Source organism: Sinohyriopsis cumingii, chromosome 2, assembly GCF_028554795.1.
Source record: "Sinohyriopsis cumingii isolate HCF-2022 chromosome 2, ASM2855479v2, whole genome shotgun sequence".
NCBI lineage: Eukaryota > Metazoa > Mollusca > Bivalvia > Unionida > Unionidae > Sinohyriopsis > Sinohyriopsis cumingii.
Genome location: NC_142962.1, coordinates 79,966,297 through 79,982,637, shown reverse-complemented (window position 1 = coordinate 79,982,637; position 16,341 = coordinate 79,966,297). Strand labels below are relative to the sequence as shown.

The following is a 16,341-nucleotide window of genomic DNA, read 5'->3' as shown; positions in this document are numbered from 1 at the left end:
TGAATATTTTCAACCACCAGAAACGGGGTTCGAACCTGTACCTTTTAATCAAGATTGTAATTAATTCACAAGTAATTGATATTCTAGGCGTCTCGGTTTTCTGTTATATAGGTGACTCAGACAGAAGGTTCCCTCTGATTATTATATTCAATATAACTTTTCTAGCGGCGCGTGATTTGTGGAACGATTTTTTTTTTTTTTTTTTAGAAATAAAGACTGCACGAATTGTCAATTATGATGTAATGGTATTTATCTTGTATACCTTTAAATAGAAAAACATGCGTTTAATTTTTGTAAACTACATTTAGCAGGGTCGAAATGTAGTCCGAGTTCGTGAGTAGGTTCGGCACCATGAACGAGTAATCAAACGACCTCACCCTTGAAGAGGTACGTTCTCTAATCTGATAATGCACTCAAATGTATTTCGTAAATCCAGCTTTCCACATACTTGACTTACATTAATGAGTTGACTTAAATGTTTTTCAAAACAATTTGCTTTTGAATTTACAGGTTTGATAAAATGTATGATTTTAAGAAAGATTAAATTTTTTATGATAACTGAACACTGATTAAGACATGGTCTATCCCGCAAAGTCATTTGCTATCATAATAAAAATACAATTAAAACCTAAACAGAGAAAGTAACTTTTAACTTCATTCACTATATTTGAGACAAAAAGTATTAGTTCATCTTTATACTAAGCCTCAAAGTAACATTATACCAATAAAATGTTACGACTCTTTACCAGACGCTTTTTAAATAAGAAAAAACAGACAAGTGTTAGTTAAGTTCGCCAGTAACAATACTCATTTGCAATAGAAGTGGCGAGTAGTAAATTTCACTTTGCGAAATCCAATATTTCCATTAAGATAAACTGTAGCATCTTGTCATATTGTTTGTAAATCTTGTTTTCCGAAAATCAAATTCCAAGAGAGATAAACAAATGATACTAAATTATGTAAAACTTCGAATACCAGCCTTTGATAGTTTTAATTCACTATTTCATTAGCTCATAATTCTGATTCCGAGGGCTATATTAGACCAGAATGTGGTTATACCAGCTGATAAATAGTGCAATTTAAGACGTGAAGGCAGCGAATCAAAGCATCCAGAAAGACAGTAAAAACTAAGCTTTATTAGGTTGCACAAGATTTACTGCCAACTCTCGAGCAAACAAGATTATACAGAACATTTGCCTCAGGTAAAAGGATATGTGGCATATCATTTACGCACTGATTGCCTAGAGTTTTATCTAGGATTTGGCACTGGAAATCTCAACACAGAGTACGGTCGTTTACTACGGATCCAGACGTCGTATTGGCCCGATATTTAGTCGAAGCCTTCAAGAACATAACAACATGTAAGTAGTATTTCATAAATGGTCTTTCCTGGCGTTGTTTCTCGCAGTGTATGGTTTCCGTCATTTGTGTCAAGCCTGGAATTAGGTAAATATACGGATTACCACACCTATAATAAAAAATTTGAAAATCAAAGAGTGCCAATATCTCATACGTATGTATGTATGTATGCATGTATGTATGTATGTATGTATGTATGTATGTATGTATGTATGTATGTATGTATGTGTCCGATGAAATTCTATAATCGAGCATGCATTTTTGTTTCAACATAATGTCTTCAAACCAATTATAAAATATTTGTGCGTACCTAAATTTGGTTTTATATGATAGGTAACCAAATGAATAGGTGTCATCCAGTTTACTTACTGTCGTCTGCAGTGTTTGATCGTCTGCCACTGAGATCACCGACCGACAATGAAAGCAAACAATGGCACGCTAAGTACCTCTGAGTATGCATCCAGTACCATTTTTAACCTTGTTTAAGTTTGATTTGTTCCAAAAATACATTTTTAAACTTGAACAATGTCAGCATTAAATGCCTACAATGAAGCTGAATTCAAACATTTGAATGTTAAGTTTCGTTTGTTTTAGCTAAGAAGGATATTTAATAAATAAATAACGAAGTTAGTAACGGAAGTACAGCTGTATGCTTTGTAGAAGATTTTACATTACATAATGTTATCAATACATAAAAACACGTTTTCAACAGTTTCACTAGGGCTCTATACCATTCGTACTATCAGCTGTTTCAATGCAAGTTGAAGTTTCTAACTGAAAGACACATACACACAGTGAAGCACGTTTTATAAATGGTTTTCTTTTCTTTATAGGGCAAGTATAAACTATCTGGTAGTTCTTTGTTATACAAGAATTGGAACAAAGCATGTTTAATTTGTATATATATTTAAATGTCGTATTCGCATCCAACAATAAAGATCGGATCATATATATATATATATATATATATATATATATATATATATATATATATATATATATATATATATATATATATATATAAACATTAAAATATTTATCTACATTTGCAATGGAAACAAGAATTCTTTTAAACATTGTTCCTTCTGGTTCACACACACACACACACACACACACACACACACACACACGCACGCACGCACGCACACACACACACACACACACACACACACAATAATAGCAACAATAACCTTCCAAAAACCGCTGAGTAATTGTGGCTGGCAATATAAGCTTTGCTGATCCAGTGGCATTTTTATGCGATCTGTAAAAATGGGTGCCAAATCTGTGAAAGAATTCTTCCAGATAACGTCAAAAGGGATAGTGCCCTATTATAAAATGCTGTATATTTAACCTTGAGGGAAGGTAAACTGCAATATCAAAGTAGAAAGATATAAACAAGAGTTAGTGAGAGAGAAAAGAAAGCGCAATAAAGTTGATTTAAATGACCACATGATCAACGAATCCTTGCATGTTTAACACCTTAAGTCTAGTGCATGCAATTTGGGGTGTTTAAACTTTCAACGAACCTCGTGACCGTCACTGGGATAAAACTTCACGATTCGGATTTTAAATGAATTACCATTTCGCATCATTATTTACCTGGTGTGAAAATCCTTTTAATCGCTACGTAATACTGGAATTAAGGATTACATAATAGTAAATTAGAACGGACCGACATGGCCCTAATATATTAGCAAAACGCATTCTATTTGTCCTGGAATTCATGACGGCATTAGTTTTTATGGCTTTTTTTTTATATCTGAAATAATTTGTCAGGAGTAGTATAAAAAAAATGCGTCGCGTTGCCCGAAAACCGTACAAGATCAAAACGACAACTGTGCGCGTAGATATATAACAAAGGGCAAAACACAAATACGACGTGTTCGAAACCATTTTTTCTCTTAGTTTTTATTTGCTTTTTTGCTTTTGTTTTATTTTTTATATTTAAGAAAGATAGTTGCCTGAAAATATGTATAACAGAGTGTAAATAAGACTTGATTAAGAAATTAATGCTAAATGTATTTTGTGCTTTAGTAGATCATATTTTAGAAATCAGTCACAGAGTAGTTTTTGTTTAAGTTCATATACATTTAAAAATGCTATCTTTCGAAGATGAATTTCATCGGTTCAAATTTTTTAATTTGATTTTACTTAATATATTTCACTAGCCTTCTTAAAAAGAAGTATGCATTCAGCAACAGATCGATTCACAGTACCAGTTGTACAAATTGTTAAATGCCCTTGTAAACAAATTTGGAATATTTTTGTCATGTTGCACAAAAATTATGATACTTTTATAATTCATCGTCACCACAAATTTATTTGTTGTTAAGACATTTTGTAATTGTTTTAACTATTTTGAATTCACACATATGGCGCCATATGTTTTTCGACTCCTCGCCCGATGTGCTAAATTAATCATAAAGTAAATTAATTTAATTACCTACGTACAGTAAAACTTCAATTATTCGGATACATCGGGAAAAGAGATTTCATCCGGATAATCGGTCGTCTGAATGATCTAATTTTGGTCCAGAAAGAAGCGTGAATGATCGAATAATAACATAAGTGTGATAGGCAGTCATTTTATATGTAGTTATTTGAAAACAAACATCCAGGGGCTCATAGTCGCAAGTCACAGGCGAAAATCGGCTACTCTCTATATCAAAATATATAGCAAATTTTCGTCGGTGGCTTGTGACGAATTAGAGACTATAAAAATATAGGCACAACCTCTCCATTGCAGAACGCGAATGTCATTTACGCATGTCTAAAAACAAAGTCATGCAGGCCAAGACCAGCCACTTGGTGAAAGAAGCAGTAAAGACTGGACTTCACATACACAAAGAGAAAACCAAAAAAATGAATAAACAATAAACAAGAAAGCAAAATACAATTCGATGGAGTGGACCTAAAGGAAGCTGAACTGTTCGCCTATGTATGACCAATGGAGGGACCTACCAAGACACCCGGAACAGAACAGGTAAAGCAAGACAAGTATTTAACATCTTGAAAGAGGCATGGAGCTCATCACCCCTCTCTAAAAAGAACGAGATCCGATTGTTCAACATAAACATGAAGTCTGTCCTGCTCCACGGCTCTAAGAACTCGAGACCGGAATGGTACCCAAAAGGTAAGAGTGAGGTGGAGAGACCAAAGAAGACCTGGCGCGGGTCTGTCGATAAAGTGATTAAGGCTGCCAGAACCAACGTGGGCCGAACTTCAGAGGACAGCACAGAAATGGGTCCGCAAGCGAGGCGTTGTCAAGTCCCTGTACTCTCATAGGGGAGGAGATGAATAGGAAGAAGAAAACAAAATAGATATACATTTCTGGAGCATCTATAAATTTTTCTTCGTTGGACAGTAGCTAATTCTAGACTGCTATCATGTTTTCTGTTATTGTCAGTACTTATCAGTCAATGCAGATGCTAAGAATATCATGATAATAATTGATTATAAGGTATCTACTAATTATCTGTCCCGTAGCTTCCTGCTGCGAACTGCCGTGGAACACAACAGAACAAATACTTTCACCTGTCCTTCATTCTTTACTAGGTGTACTAAATTCAATAGAAACCTTGCATCGAAGAATAGACCTTCGGGAATATATTACAAGAATGAACCAAATACACACCGTAAGGTGTGCGTCTTGTAACAGACATAATACTCGAAATGGCATTTATTTAAGGGTTTCTCCTACGTTTGATATAGTTAGCAGGCAAAGTAATATCATACCCATCAGATATGTTAACATCGCTTTATATCGGGTATGTTCAGATCGCTTTATATCAGATATTTTAAGAATGCTTTATGTCAGATGTGTTAAGATCGCGTTATATATGCGAGAATGTTTTAAAACTGTATTTAATGTCTGAAAGTTTGCACCCGATATCGTCCTTGCCTTAGATGATTATCAGTACATAATCATGTACCAAAAACAGTTGTTGCGCTGAAGATACTTCAAAATACACATCGACGTGACATATATTTGAAATAATGTTTCCCACACGAGTCCATATTCAAGTACAATAATTTCGGATACTAGTTAGGAAAGCTGACTTTGACAGAAAACTATATAGGACACTGTTTATTGAAGAAAAGATCGAAACCAGTCTTTAAACTAGCCAGTCAATATACTTTTGAGGCTAAATCAATTAATTTAAAATCACTTTTTTGAAATAAATTATGGCTTGGTTATATAATCTCATCCAGTCAGCTAATCGGACTGGTCCAGGTCTAGTGTTCACAATTGTTGATTACAAAATCATTTAAAAATCAGTCCAGAAAGTGGCGTGACGCTTTTTAAGTTTGGGTTGGTTTAGTGTTTGACGGTTTGTCAATGCTTGAGAGCTTATATCTTGTCGAGGCAATTGCAGTAAAGTGCACTGCCTAAGAACATACCACCGTAGCCAAACTGGGCTGAACTGATGGTAAGATTCGAACCCACATCCTACTGTCGTGAATCCGGTGCGCTAACCACTAAACCACTTTTGCTGTAACTGTTTATGTACCTTTTATGATTTTCTACGAGTTCTCCAATTTTCTCCTCCACAGAAAAGCACATCACTCCAACATTTTCAGAGCCATTGAGAAACACTTTACAAAAGTGACGAAAGAAAAATTAATCAATAATTAAAGTTTAAGTTCAAACGGTCCAGGTTAGTAACATAACAGGTCATATAGTTTGGCAATAAACGGAATAATGAAAAACTAAAACAAACATTTAACAGTATTTCATTACTGTGCAGAATCGACTAAAAGCAATTTAAAATGTTCTAGGATCACACCACTTAAAATATAAAGTGGGGGTTTTGTCCTTGTCACTCCCTTTCCATTTCTTCCGCTGTCATCCATTTTTCCCACTGTCTCAAACGCTTATTGGAATTTGGGTCTTTGATTGAACCATTCATGTAATAAGGGTTCTTTAGTGAAATCAATAGGAAGAAGGTCACAATAAATGTAACTCTCGCATCAGCCTTTTAAGGTTTAATGGCCCCAAAATCCACAACCTGGCGAGAGTCTGTCACGAAAAGTGCATTCTTTACTGACAATCCATTTATTTGATATGTCTATGATAGTAGCATTGGAAATAGAGGGTAATTAAGAAAATCTTGATGAGTCTAGATCACACTACCATCGACACTCCGTAACGAATCAGTTTGACCGAAAGAACTCTGGAATAACGTCAGCAATCTCATACGTCGTATTGGATGCTTGCTTGCTTCAAGAAATCAAAAAACTGTCATAACTCTTTTCTATTTAACTCCTGTATTTTTACGACTACCTCTTTGCAGTAGAAAAAAAGAACAATGTCACGGCAGATGTGGTTCTATGCAGTTTGTTAGGAATAAACAATATTAAAAAAGGGCATTATCTGCCAGCGCACTATGTGACGGCAGATCAGGGCCTATGTTGTTTGTCGTTGGGCTGGACTCATAAGCAAGTACAGACGGTAATCTGTAATTCCTGCGATCATCCTCGAATGGTTTTTATCTCGGTTGGTATAATGTAAAATATGGACTGGTGGAAGAACTTGAAAACTTCGAGGGGGGGGGGGAGGTCAACATGTTAGATATTGACAGCGATGATAGTTTTAGGTCAAAGTGAGGATCACAAAAGCGTAGTTATTCCAGGATTTCTAATGTAGAATACAATGTACGTCACAATTTATTAAATTAGGTTGAACGTCACAATTTATTAAATTAGGTTGAACGTCTTATTCATCATTTTTAGAGATGATATCGTCAATGACCTACAGGTTAACGCCACGTTAACCGTAAGTTTGTATATACATTTATGTCAATGTTAAAGCAATTCTGTAAATATTCAAAAGCAAAGAAAGTAGTTTGACTAACTTATATAAATATAAACAGGCAAGTCTATGGGTGGCATGAACAAGCATTTTTGTTGATCCCAACCTTGTAAACTGAAATATTCATTTAAAAAATAATTGTGGTTAAATATTAAATATTCTCTGTAAAATGAAGTAAATTAATATGTTTGCATGCATGTAGAAATAAATTACATGTTTCTCGGTAAAAAGAGAGCCTGTCAAGTATGTTACTTGTTTTCTATACTAGACTCAACATACACTTTAAATTTTCGTATAAAATATTTGATGGAATGCTTTGATTTATGTAAGTTGATGAGATTTTCACTGAATATTGCTGAAGGAATTTATAAAATTAGACTTGTCATTTTGGCAATTCTATAACTTGTTCTGACTCGTGTAACGGTAGCTCCTGGGGTTTACGATAACAAGAACAAATTAGAAGAATAGCAGGGCCATAGAAAGCTGGTATGAGTTGACAAACCTGCTAAGGGGTAGCAGTTTATTCCTGTGTCAGCGTCCTCCTGATCTGACCAGAGTCTAATAAAATCATTTCCAGTTAACGAATAAAGATCAACTTCTGCAGCAAGAACTTTCCAGTAACCGAGTCAAACATGAGCAAACGGTCAAGTTATCTTTGTTGTCAGGCATGTAAATACGACGTTTCCAGCTCTCTATAATATGAATATCACTACCGTTAAGAATTCAACATTCCAGTGCCTATTTGTTCCTCGCCGCCCCTCTTCGAACCAATGGTAGGTAAACGTCGTAAATAGAAATATACTGTACTATCCGTGACTTTAGTCAGAGTGGACATCCCTTCGACCCGATTGTCATCCACTGCACCCGGACTCGTCTTCAGACGTATCGACATTGTCGTGACACTGGAGTTTAGTGTCATACGCCTGTATGAGGGACTCCGGGTTACTCTGAGCAACATTACTACATTTAAATCCGACTTAAGTGCACGCCATGCCATTATCCCCTCTTTTCACCAGACACGTTCAAGTTCTGTGGAGTTGGGCGAGAGACAAATCAGCAATTGTGGTTAAACTGGGAGCTGTAGCTGCAGACCTGCACATAGGTGACTCAGGGTATAAAGTAGATTTCTACTGGGTCGAAACAGCAGCGGAATTCGGCAGCCCCTGGGTGACTAAACAGCTCTTTTTACAGTCACGTTGCTAACTTCTGTAGCATGAAAAGAATTAGAAAAAACTTCCCTAAACATGCCAAAAGTGATTCACCTTAACCTTGGTCAGCGTACGACGCTTGATGGAGATCCTATCTTAGCGGTCGAAAATCGAACAAGAAGTCAAAGGTGACGCCACTCATCATCGGTGCACACCAATAAACAATACATCAGTAAATATACTTGGGAGACGAACAGCTCTAGATAGCAGAGAAATGGCCAGAATCTAGATAGTGGTCCCGAGTGAAACTTCTCTGGCTAAAGGCAATTCACCTACGTAGGAGTCAGCTACACCCCCTTCTGGAGTTACCGAAGTAAAGACCAGCGAGTTTAATTTGGTGGTGGCTTTGCAATCAAATCACAGCTAGTCAACAATCTCCCAAATGGCGTAAATAAAAGTCTCATGAAATGAAAATCCGACTGTCTGTAGATAGAACTCATCCGCGTTTATTCACCCATCATGACCAGCCCAGAGGAGATCCAAGACAAATATTTATGAAGACCTAGTATCTCCTATCACAGAAATATCAGGGACCGACAAGCTAATTACCCTCGGTGACTTCAATGCAAAAGTTGGCAGAGATTACCAGACATGCCAAGGCGATATCGACAAAAATGACTTTGGCAAATACAGTAATAACGGCCTCTTACAGTAGAAATGGGCTGAGCTCGACCTTGTAATCACCAACACAGTCTTCCTCCTGCCCAACCGCAGTAAGACATCTTAAATGCACACTAGCTCCAAGAACTGTCATCTCATTGACTACGCCATTGTCGTTAGAAGAGACAGGGAGGATGTCTGAATGACCAGAGCTATAAGAAGTGCATAATGCTGGATTGATCACAAGCTTCAAAGCAAACAGGCTGCAAAGCAAAATTCGACCAAAAAGCTCAGTGTCGCCAAATTAAAACAGGACAATGTGAACCAACCATTGCTGAAGAATATGCAGACAATTAGAAAAAAGTGATGCCAACTTTTGGACGTCTAGGAATTCTTGTCATTTGTCAGAGACATACTCAACTGCATCCAAAATCCCCAGTTGCACCATAGTAAAATCAAAAACGTTTTGGTCACAAACAAGAATGACACGAAGAACTATGATGCTGTGAGGACAATATACAAGAAATAGGAACATATCCAATACTGAGGGCCTATGACACCACACATTTTACTGACAAGGACAAGATACTATAAAGATGAAAATAACACTAACTACATCCTAAAAGAACATTCTTATATCGATGAGATCTGATCGACTGTCCTGAGTGGAAATAATATATCTCTTGCTGATCCTCCAAGGCTAACTGAAACTGAGAAAGCAAATGATCTGCTGGCAAACGACATGAAGCAGTTGCTTTTCCGGTAGAAGTCTACAAAGCTGGAGGCTAGACACTGCACAGGAACTGAATCAACTCTTCAAGTCAATGTGTACTCAAGAAATTATACCCCAGGAGTACACTGATGCATCCTTCATCTACTAGACGCAGCAGATAATCCTAAGAAAAACCATCGGGATATCTACGTGTAGTTAATAGCCTACAAAATTCTCGCCAGAATTCATCTAAATCGCTTTGTGCACCGCATCGATCAAGGGCTCCTGCCTGAGAATCAATGTGGCTTCGGGAAAGGACGAGTGTTCACATACGTGGTGTTTGAAGCGCATCAACTCAATGGGAATGCTAGGAGCAGAACTTTCAACCTGTACACGAAACACAACGTCATGACAAAACAACTGATGCATCATTTTGCAAAACGGAAATTCTACAAAACCAGTAGTAATGTAATTTGGGTTTGATTCCTCCTAGCATTACATTTGCTATGTGACATAATAGCAACGCTTTTACTAAACCCCGTGAGTTTTTTGGTGATTGGTATAGTTGGGCCTCTTGTGATCATGATAGCACAGTAGTGGCATGTCTGCGAAGGTCAGCACCATAACAACTGGAGAGACGATCGACCATGGGATACCGATTACTAGTCTTGCAGATAATAGGAAAAATGAATGCTTTACTCAGGAATGTGAAAGTCACAAAGCACGAAATGCTGGAGATAGTAGTGGCCACCTTAGAATGGCATCAGCCAACCAAACCGGGAAACAACCTGTGCCATCTCACAGACAGCAAAAGCATATATCCCCAAGACAGCCACCCGCATCGACTCCAAGGCAGTCACCCATACTAACCCCGATGTTATTCAAAGCGGCACAACATCGGACCAGACAGAGAGCTGCAAAGACCCTTCTTGCTCCAGTTCCAGCTTTAACTTATATCGAAGTGAACATTTCCAAGCTACTCAGGGCTACGACTTCCAGACTGGTCAACATTCTGACAGATGAGATAGGAATACAGAGAGTATAGGAAAGGGAAAAACAGAATGGAAAGCTAGCTCCGTGCCTGCATACTTATCAGACACCCGACCAGACGTGGCACTGTTGGATGATGACCTCAATGAGCTCATCATTAAGACCTATGCAACGATCTAAGTGCAGCTTGACAAGTTTACGAACAAAGGACCAAAATGATGGTTCTCAGATGTGAGGAAATACAATTTTATATTAATTAGTATCGTCCGTTTTGAGGTAAAAGGGCACATCCCCACCCCAAAGTGAGCAATCTTCAAATCACGAGTTTTTAAAATTTGAATTGAATATTCTTTCTGCTCTGTATCATGCGGACGATCACCCCTAACGTACCATCAAGTATACTAAATACCACGGAACGATACGCTTTGAGCAACTTTAGTTTCGTCAAAGGTCTCTGATATTATTAAGTTTGAGAACCTCAACTCTACCATCACCGTCAACATCCTTGGCTGGCAGCACACATTCTGCCCCAATACATATACCCAATAAAACTCTGAACAAGACTGTCAACCTCCTGATGCTTTGGCAGATAACAGGCAGCACTGTGTATGAAATTAAAATCTTTCCATAATGGCGTAAATCAAGTGATCCAACATCTTCTAAACTGACTTTTTATATAAGCATGTCACCCGCAGGCCTGTATTTGGATCACTCTGGCCTAAAGGATTCGCTAATACAGGGAGTGAAAGTAGGTCTGCTGTAGATGCCTCCATGCCTTCTAAAGACATGACCTTTTTAGATAGCTACGTTAAGGACTACTAAAGGATATTTCTTCCAGGGCCACCTCTTTTATTAGATGGCAGTTCCCTGCGTTATCTTTAATGACATTGAGACTCTTCATGTGCAAGTAAAGCGGCAAATGGTCGATCAAACCAACATCGATATATATAAGACCTCAAGCCAGCATCCGTGTGGCTTTTGCTACATCATTAGTCAGTGACGGTAAAACCAAACAGCCAGTCATATACAGAAGGAATGACGCGCTAGTCCGTTTTATCCTTAGTCTGGAGAAAGAAATTTTAAGCTACAAATAGGAATTAGCCATCCCTCGACCTTTTATGATGACTGGACACAGCTACGTTTGAAGCTGCTAATGTCTGTCACATCTGCCGAAAATGGCTGGGTGATGCCAGGATGAGAGACCACTGTCACATCAAAGGCCAATATCGAGGAGCAGCCCATAATAGATGTAACCTTCAACCCCATCTAAGTCCAGAATAAACAAGTCACCGTTTTCTTTCACAGCCTAAGGAAATACGACGGTCAGCTTGCTAATGGCAGCGTTGGGAATGGCTTCATCGGCAAACATCAGTCATTTATAACAGCCTGGAAAATATATGACCTTTTCACTAATTGCCGAACAAGCTTTTAAGACCAATATAATTTTTGAGGATAGCCTCTTGGCAGTAAACTCTACCAAATCCAGACTAAATTTTAACCGCCAGGTCTACACAGGGCAGATCGTATTTGATCTATCGAAATATTATTGCATGATTTTTATTATAACCACATAAATGGGCGTTACAGTGTTAAAATCAAGCTCTTACAAACCGATATTGCCAATCTGCTAGTGAAAGCAGAGGCGAAATAAGTCAATAGGGACGTGGTGAAATCGCCGAATTTACGGTACGAGTGACTGCCCAGAAGGTCACCCTTTACAGAGCGACGCTAGCAAAATGATGGCAAGAAAGTTTAAGGACAAATATAACGGCACCCCTATCGTAGGCCAATGCCCTAAGAAGTACTTAATCCTGCGTGCTGACAGTATATATGCTCAAAAGCATTGTTTGCAAGATAAACAGTTATGGCTGACTTACGACACAAGCTATATGTCAAGAGCCTCACGCAGGAAAACGAGTTTCACCAAATCAACGCGGTTATTAGTAGTAATAAATACACACCACCAGATGAAGCCATATAGTCTGATAAAGGCGTGCTTATCCCCGAGGGACACGAATAAATGGATTTATCCCGATGGGATAACAACCCGAGCTTATGGCCACGTTCAAACAAAGTCGGGCGACAGAGTTAGAAGAGTTTACACATTCGCTACTTAAGACATAAGCATCGGTGGAGGAGGTTCTAGAATTACTAGCCATGACGAAACAGGCTAGCAGGCGTGAACCGTTGTTCGGGAAAGGTTCGTCTCCTTCATCTGCTCTGGCGAAAGGCCAGTCTGTCTCGCAAAGGACCATATTTAAAAGTACCTAAGAATTTTCAATAACATATTAACCTTTCCACGCAAAAACTGACTCTTCTTTATGCTCTGGGGAAAGATCTATCAGACCAGACATTGTTATTATGTGATCGTTTACTGTTGCCTCTTATGAATTACTTTAACAGCAGACGATGTTGGAACCACTTTTAAGCATTGTGTTTTTTTAACATGACTTTAAACTACTGTACAATTTTATTGACATTTTTAAAATCATAAAGCGTTCGTATTTCATTTATTTGCTCATGTGAAAGAAACTTCTTTTGTGGCTGCATTGGATCAATAGGTCGCCTGCTGGACAAGCCAGAATTTATTGACTCTGCAATCGGTAATGCCAAATTGTTGACAAGCAGACCTAACCATTTTCACAAAACGCTGAGATCTGATTTTCAATATTCGCTCAGGGCAAATATATTTATTGCGTATGTTGTCCTCTCTATGGATGACCATATTTTAAAGACCCGGCTCTCAATATACTTAAGTGTGTTTGAAGTGTCCACGCCGGATCCTTTTCACGCAGGGATCCAATTCTTCTAGTCGCTCAGTAGATCTGTTTGAATAGGTACTGCCATTTATAAATGAGATTTCATACACCTCTAATTAGATAAAATGGATTTTCTGGATAGCTAAGTGTTGTCTGGCACGACATGCAGCTCATCTCGCATGAACCCTGTGAGGAAGAGGGCGCTCATCACCGTGTTGGGAACTTTGAACACTGTACAAGAAAACTGTCCAGAGTGTTCCTACAGGTCACGTTTAATTGTCCAGAAACCGTATACGATCAGCGGCGCGATGCTCACAGCTGTCCAACTCTCTGGGCTCATGCAGATAGCATATTGGGGTCACTAGAGGTGGGGGCAATTCCATCAAATGGGAAGCGTCATGTGGAGGGCCTTTACTAGAGACGGTAGCCACTCCAAATATCTGACACTGATTGATAGTAAATGATCATGAATACTCACACCACAGCCAGTTGTTACGACCATATGGCAAAGTTTACTTTGCTCTACCAGTACCTCATAATATCAATGTCTTGAGACCAAGTGGTGAAACCTTAATTAAAAACTTAAACAAGATCGTCAAATGCCATTATCTTACACTGGTAGGAAGTAGTGAGGGTGTGTATGCATCTAGATAAAAAATGAATTTATCTGAAATCAGAGTTAAACTAAAAATCCAACATCGAACTATTTGGAACTTCCGATGATATAGCAAAATTTAAATGAAAATTGACCTTGATTTAAAGAAAGTGGGAGGGTAACGATGTATGGCGCTGAAATGATAATGCCTACTATTTTTATATAGGCTGAAATTTAGGATAATCAGTCCAACAGTTTAGGGCTTATAACTACAGTGAGAATAAAGAAAACCTGTAACTTGTCTCTGAAACACAGATTTGGGTTTTATGTATGTGAAAGAGTACTGCTTACTAATTCTACTGTCCATGCATGATAGCTACCCCTCTAATGCTTATGTATCAAATTATCATGGTAATTAAAAATAAAATTCTCACAATGGTATGTATTAGGCCCTGTTGTACCTAACATTTTTTTAAACTAGTAGAAAAATGGATGTTGAGTAAAATGTTTTATCTGGCTAAATATCGATGAAGAATCTGGTCCCCAAGTGCCAGATCACCTTGATCTGGTAATTCTGCTGAAAATATCTGTACATCTGACTAGCTTTTTTCCTGAAGAAAATTTATTTTGGAATTACACTAAAGGTCAACTTATGTGCCCATTTCCACATTTCTATATAGTATTTTAGTTACTTCCAAGGACCGAACACAAGAAAACCCAAGACTTATAAACCTTTCTGTTTATTCTGTACACATTAAGCCCTTTTTTCTTTGCTTTTTTAAAATTTACTCCATGCTATTTTGGAAGTTAAAGACCATTTGAATTCTATCATCAACCATATGACCTCTTTGGCAATTTGAAATTCATCCAGCATCCAAGGAAACAAGTACTGCTTCATGTGATTGAACATGCTCTATTTAGATTCTTTTATCATCAGACAAGACCTACCAGTACAATCACATACATTCTCTTCAATACCTATAGTCTTCTCTTAAATTACTAAGTAGATTTGGTTGATTCCACCGACTCAGCAAACTTCCATAAGTCACATGTTTTGGTACAAAGCTAGATTTCTTGATTTCTGTTTTTGATGATAATTTATTTATCTTATATTGACATCATTTGCATTTTGTCTCAGTTCAATAATGTCAGTAACCTGGTTATCATATTTTCACATAATAATCTGCACAATTCAACCATGTCACCTTTAACTTATAGATATGCTAGGACTGGAAGGTAAAGTTAATTGAAGTCTGTCTGCAACCTGGTACAAAGCATCTTCCTCCTCCTTTGTATATTTTCAGCCAAATCTATAATTTTCTTGAGGAATGGGCACCAATCCTGGTTTTCTGTGTTGTCCAACAAGTACACAATGAATCTAAAGGTGTCAGCATCCATTTATTCCACAGTTCTTATTAATCCCATAATACTCTTGGCCATTATTTATCTTCTCCTGAGTTTGAAAAAAACTTTTATGTCGCTGACCACCAGCTTTTATGAATTAACATGCTCCAAAAAATTACCCGAAAGATCGGGTCTATACCCAAAATCTTCACTCTTCTTTTCCCCAATTCTGATACCTATATTGCTCTAAATAGAATTTTAGCAAACATTTATGGTCCCACTCTTGAACATGGAAATAATTTCATTGCAATTGTTCAGTTTTCCATACCATTTATTGCTCTGTAAATTTCTGCATCATCAGCAAATGAATAAACTGCCAAGTTATTTTGCATAGCTGAAAACTCAGTTCAATAAAAGTCACAAATAGCACCAGACAAATCAAAACCTCTTGAGGTATGCCACTTGGATTTTCCCATTTCACTACATCTCTTCATTTTCCTGAGACATGAATGCTATAACATCCACATCTGATATTGGCTACCAATGTTATAGATTTCAAGTATATGCATCAGTGGTCTATTTGATACTGTCAAATTCTTTCATAAATACACTATAAATTGCTTGTAATCATCACCTAAACTTTTAGTCCACTGATCTAACACTTTCAACAGCTGAAAGTATTGAACATCCATGGATACATTCATATTGCCTTGTACTCAAAAGTTTCTGCATGTACTTATCCTCTGTTATGTTCTCTCTAAAAAATAATTCCATAATTTTGCATGCTATACAAGATTCAAATATCGATCAATTTTGTCAGTTGTGTCAACATTTTTATAGATTGCACTAACATGTGCATACTTCAACAAGCAGACTCAAAATCTATATTTATCATCAGTCTTTTTACCACCTGTTGTAGGTTGCCTGAATGTGCATACTTCCATTGACCCAGCACATGACCT

General features: G+C 37.5%; 1 protein-coding gene across 1 annotated transcript in view; it reads right to left on the bottom strand.

Moving 5' to 3' along the window:
* Nucleotides 1-1,314: 1,314 nt before the first annotated feature.
* The window catches only part of LOC149805258 (uncharacterized), a 115,120-nt gene continuing 100,093 nt past the window's right edge, over nucleotides 1,315-16,341 (bottom strand). The window contains exon 17 of the transcript XR_016418413.1: nucleotides 1,315-1,436. The gene's annotated coding sequence lies outside the window, so the exon portion shown is untranslated. The remainder of the gene's footprint in view (nucleotides 1,437-16,341) is intronic.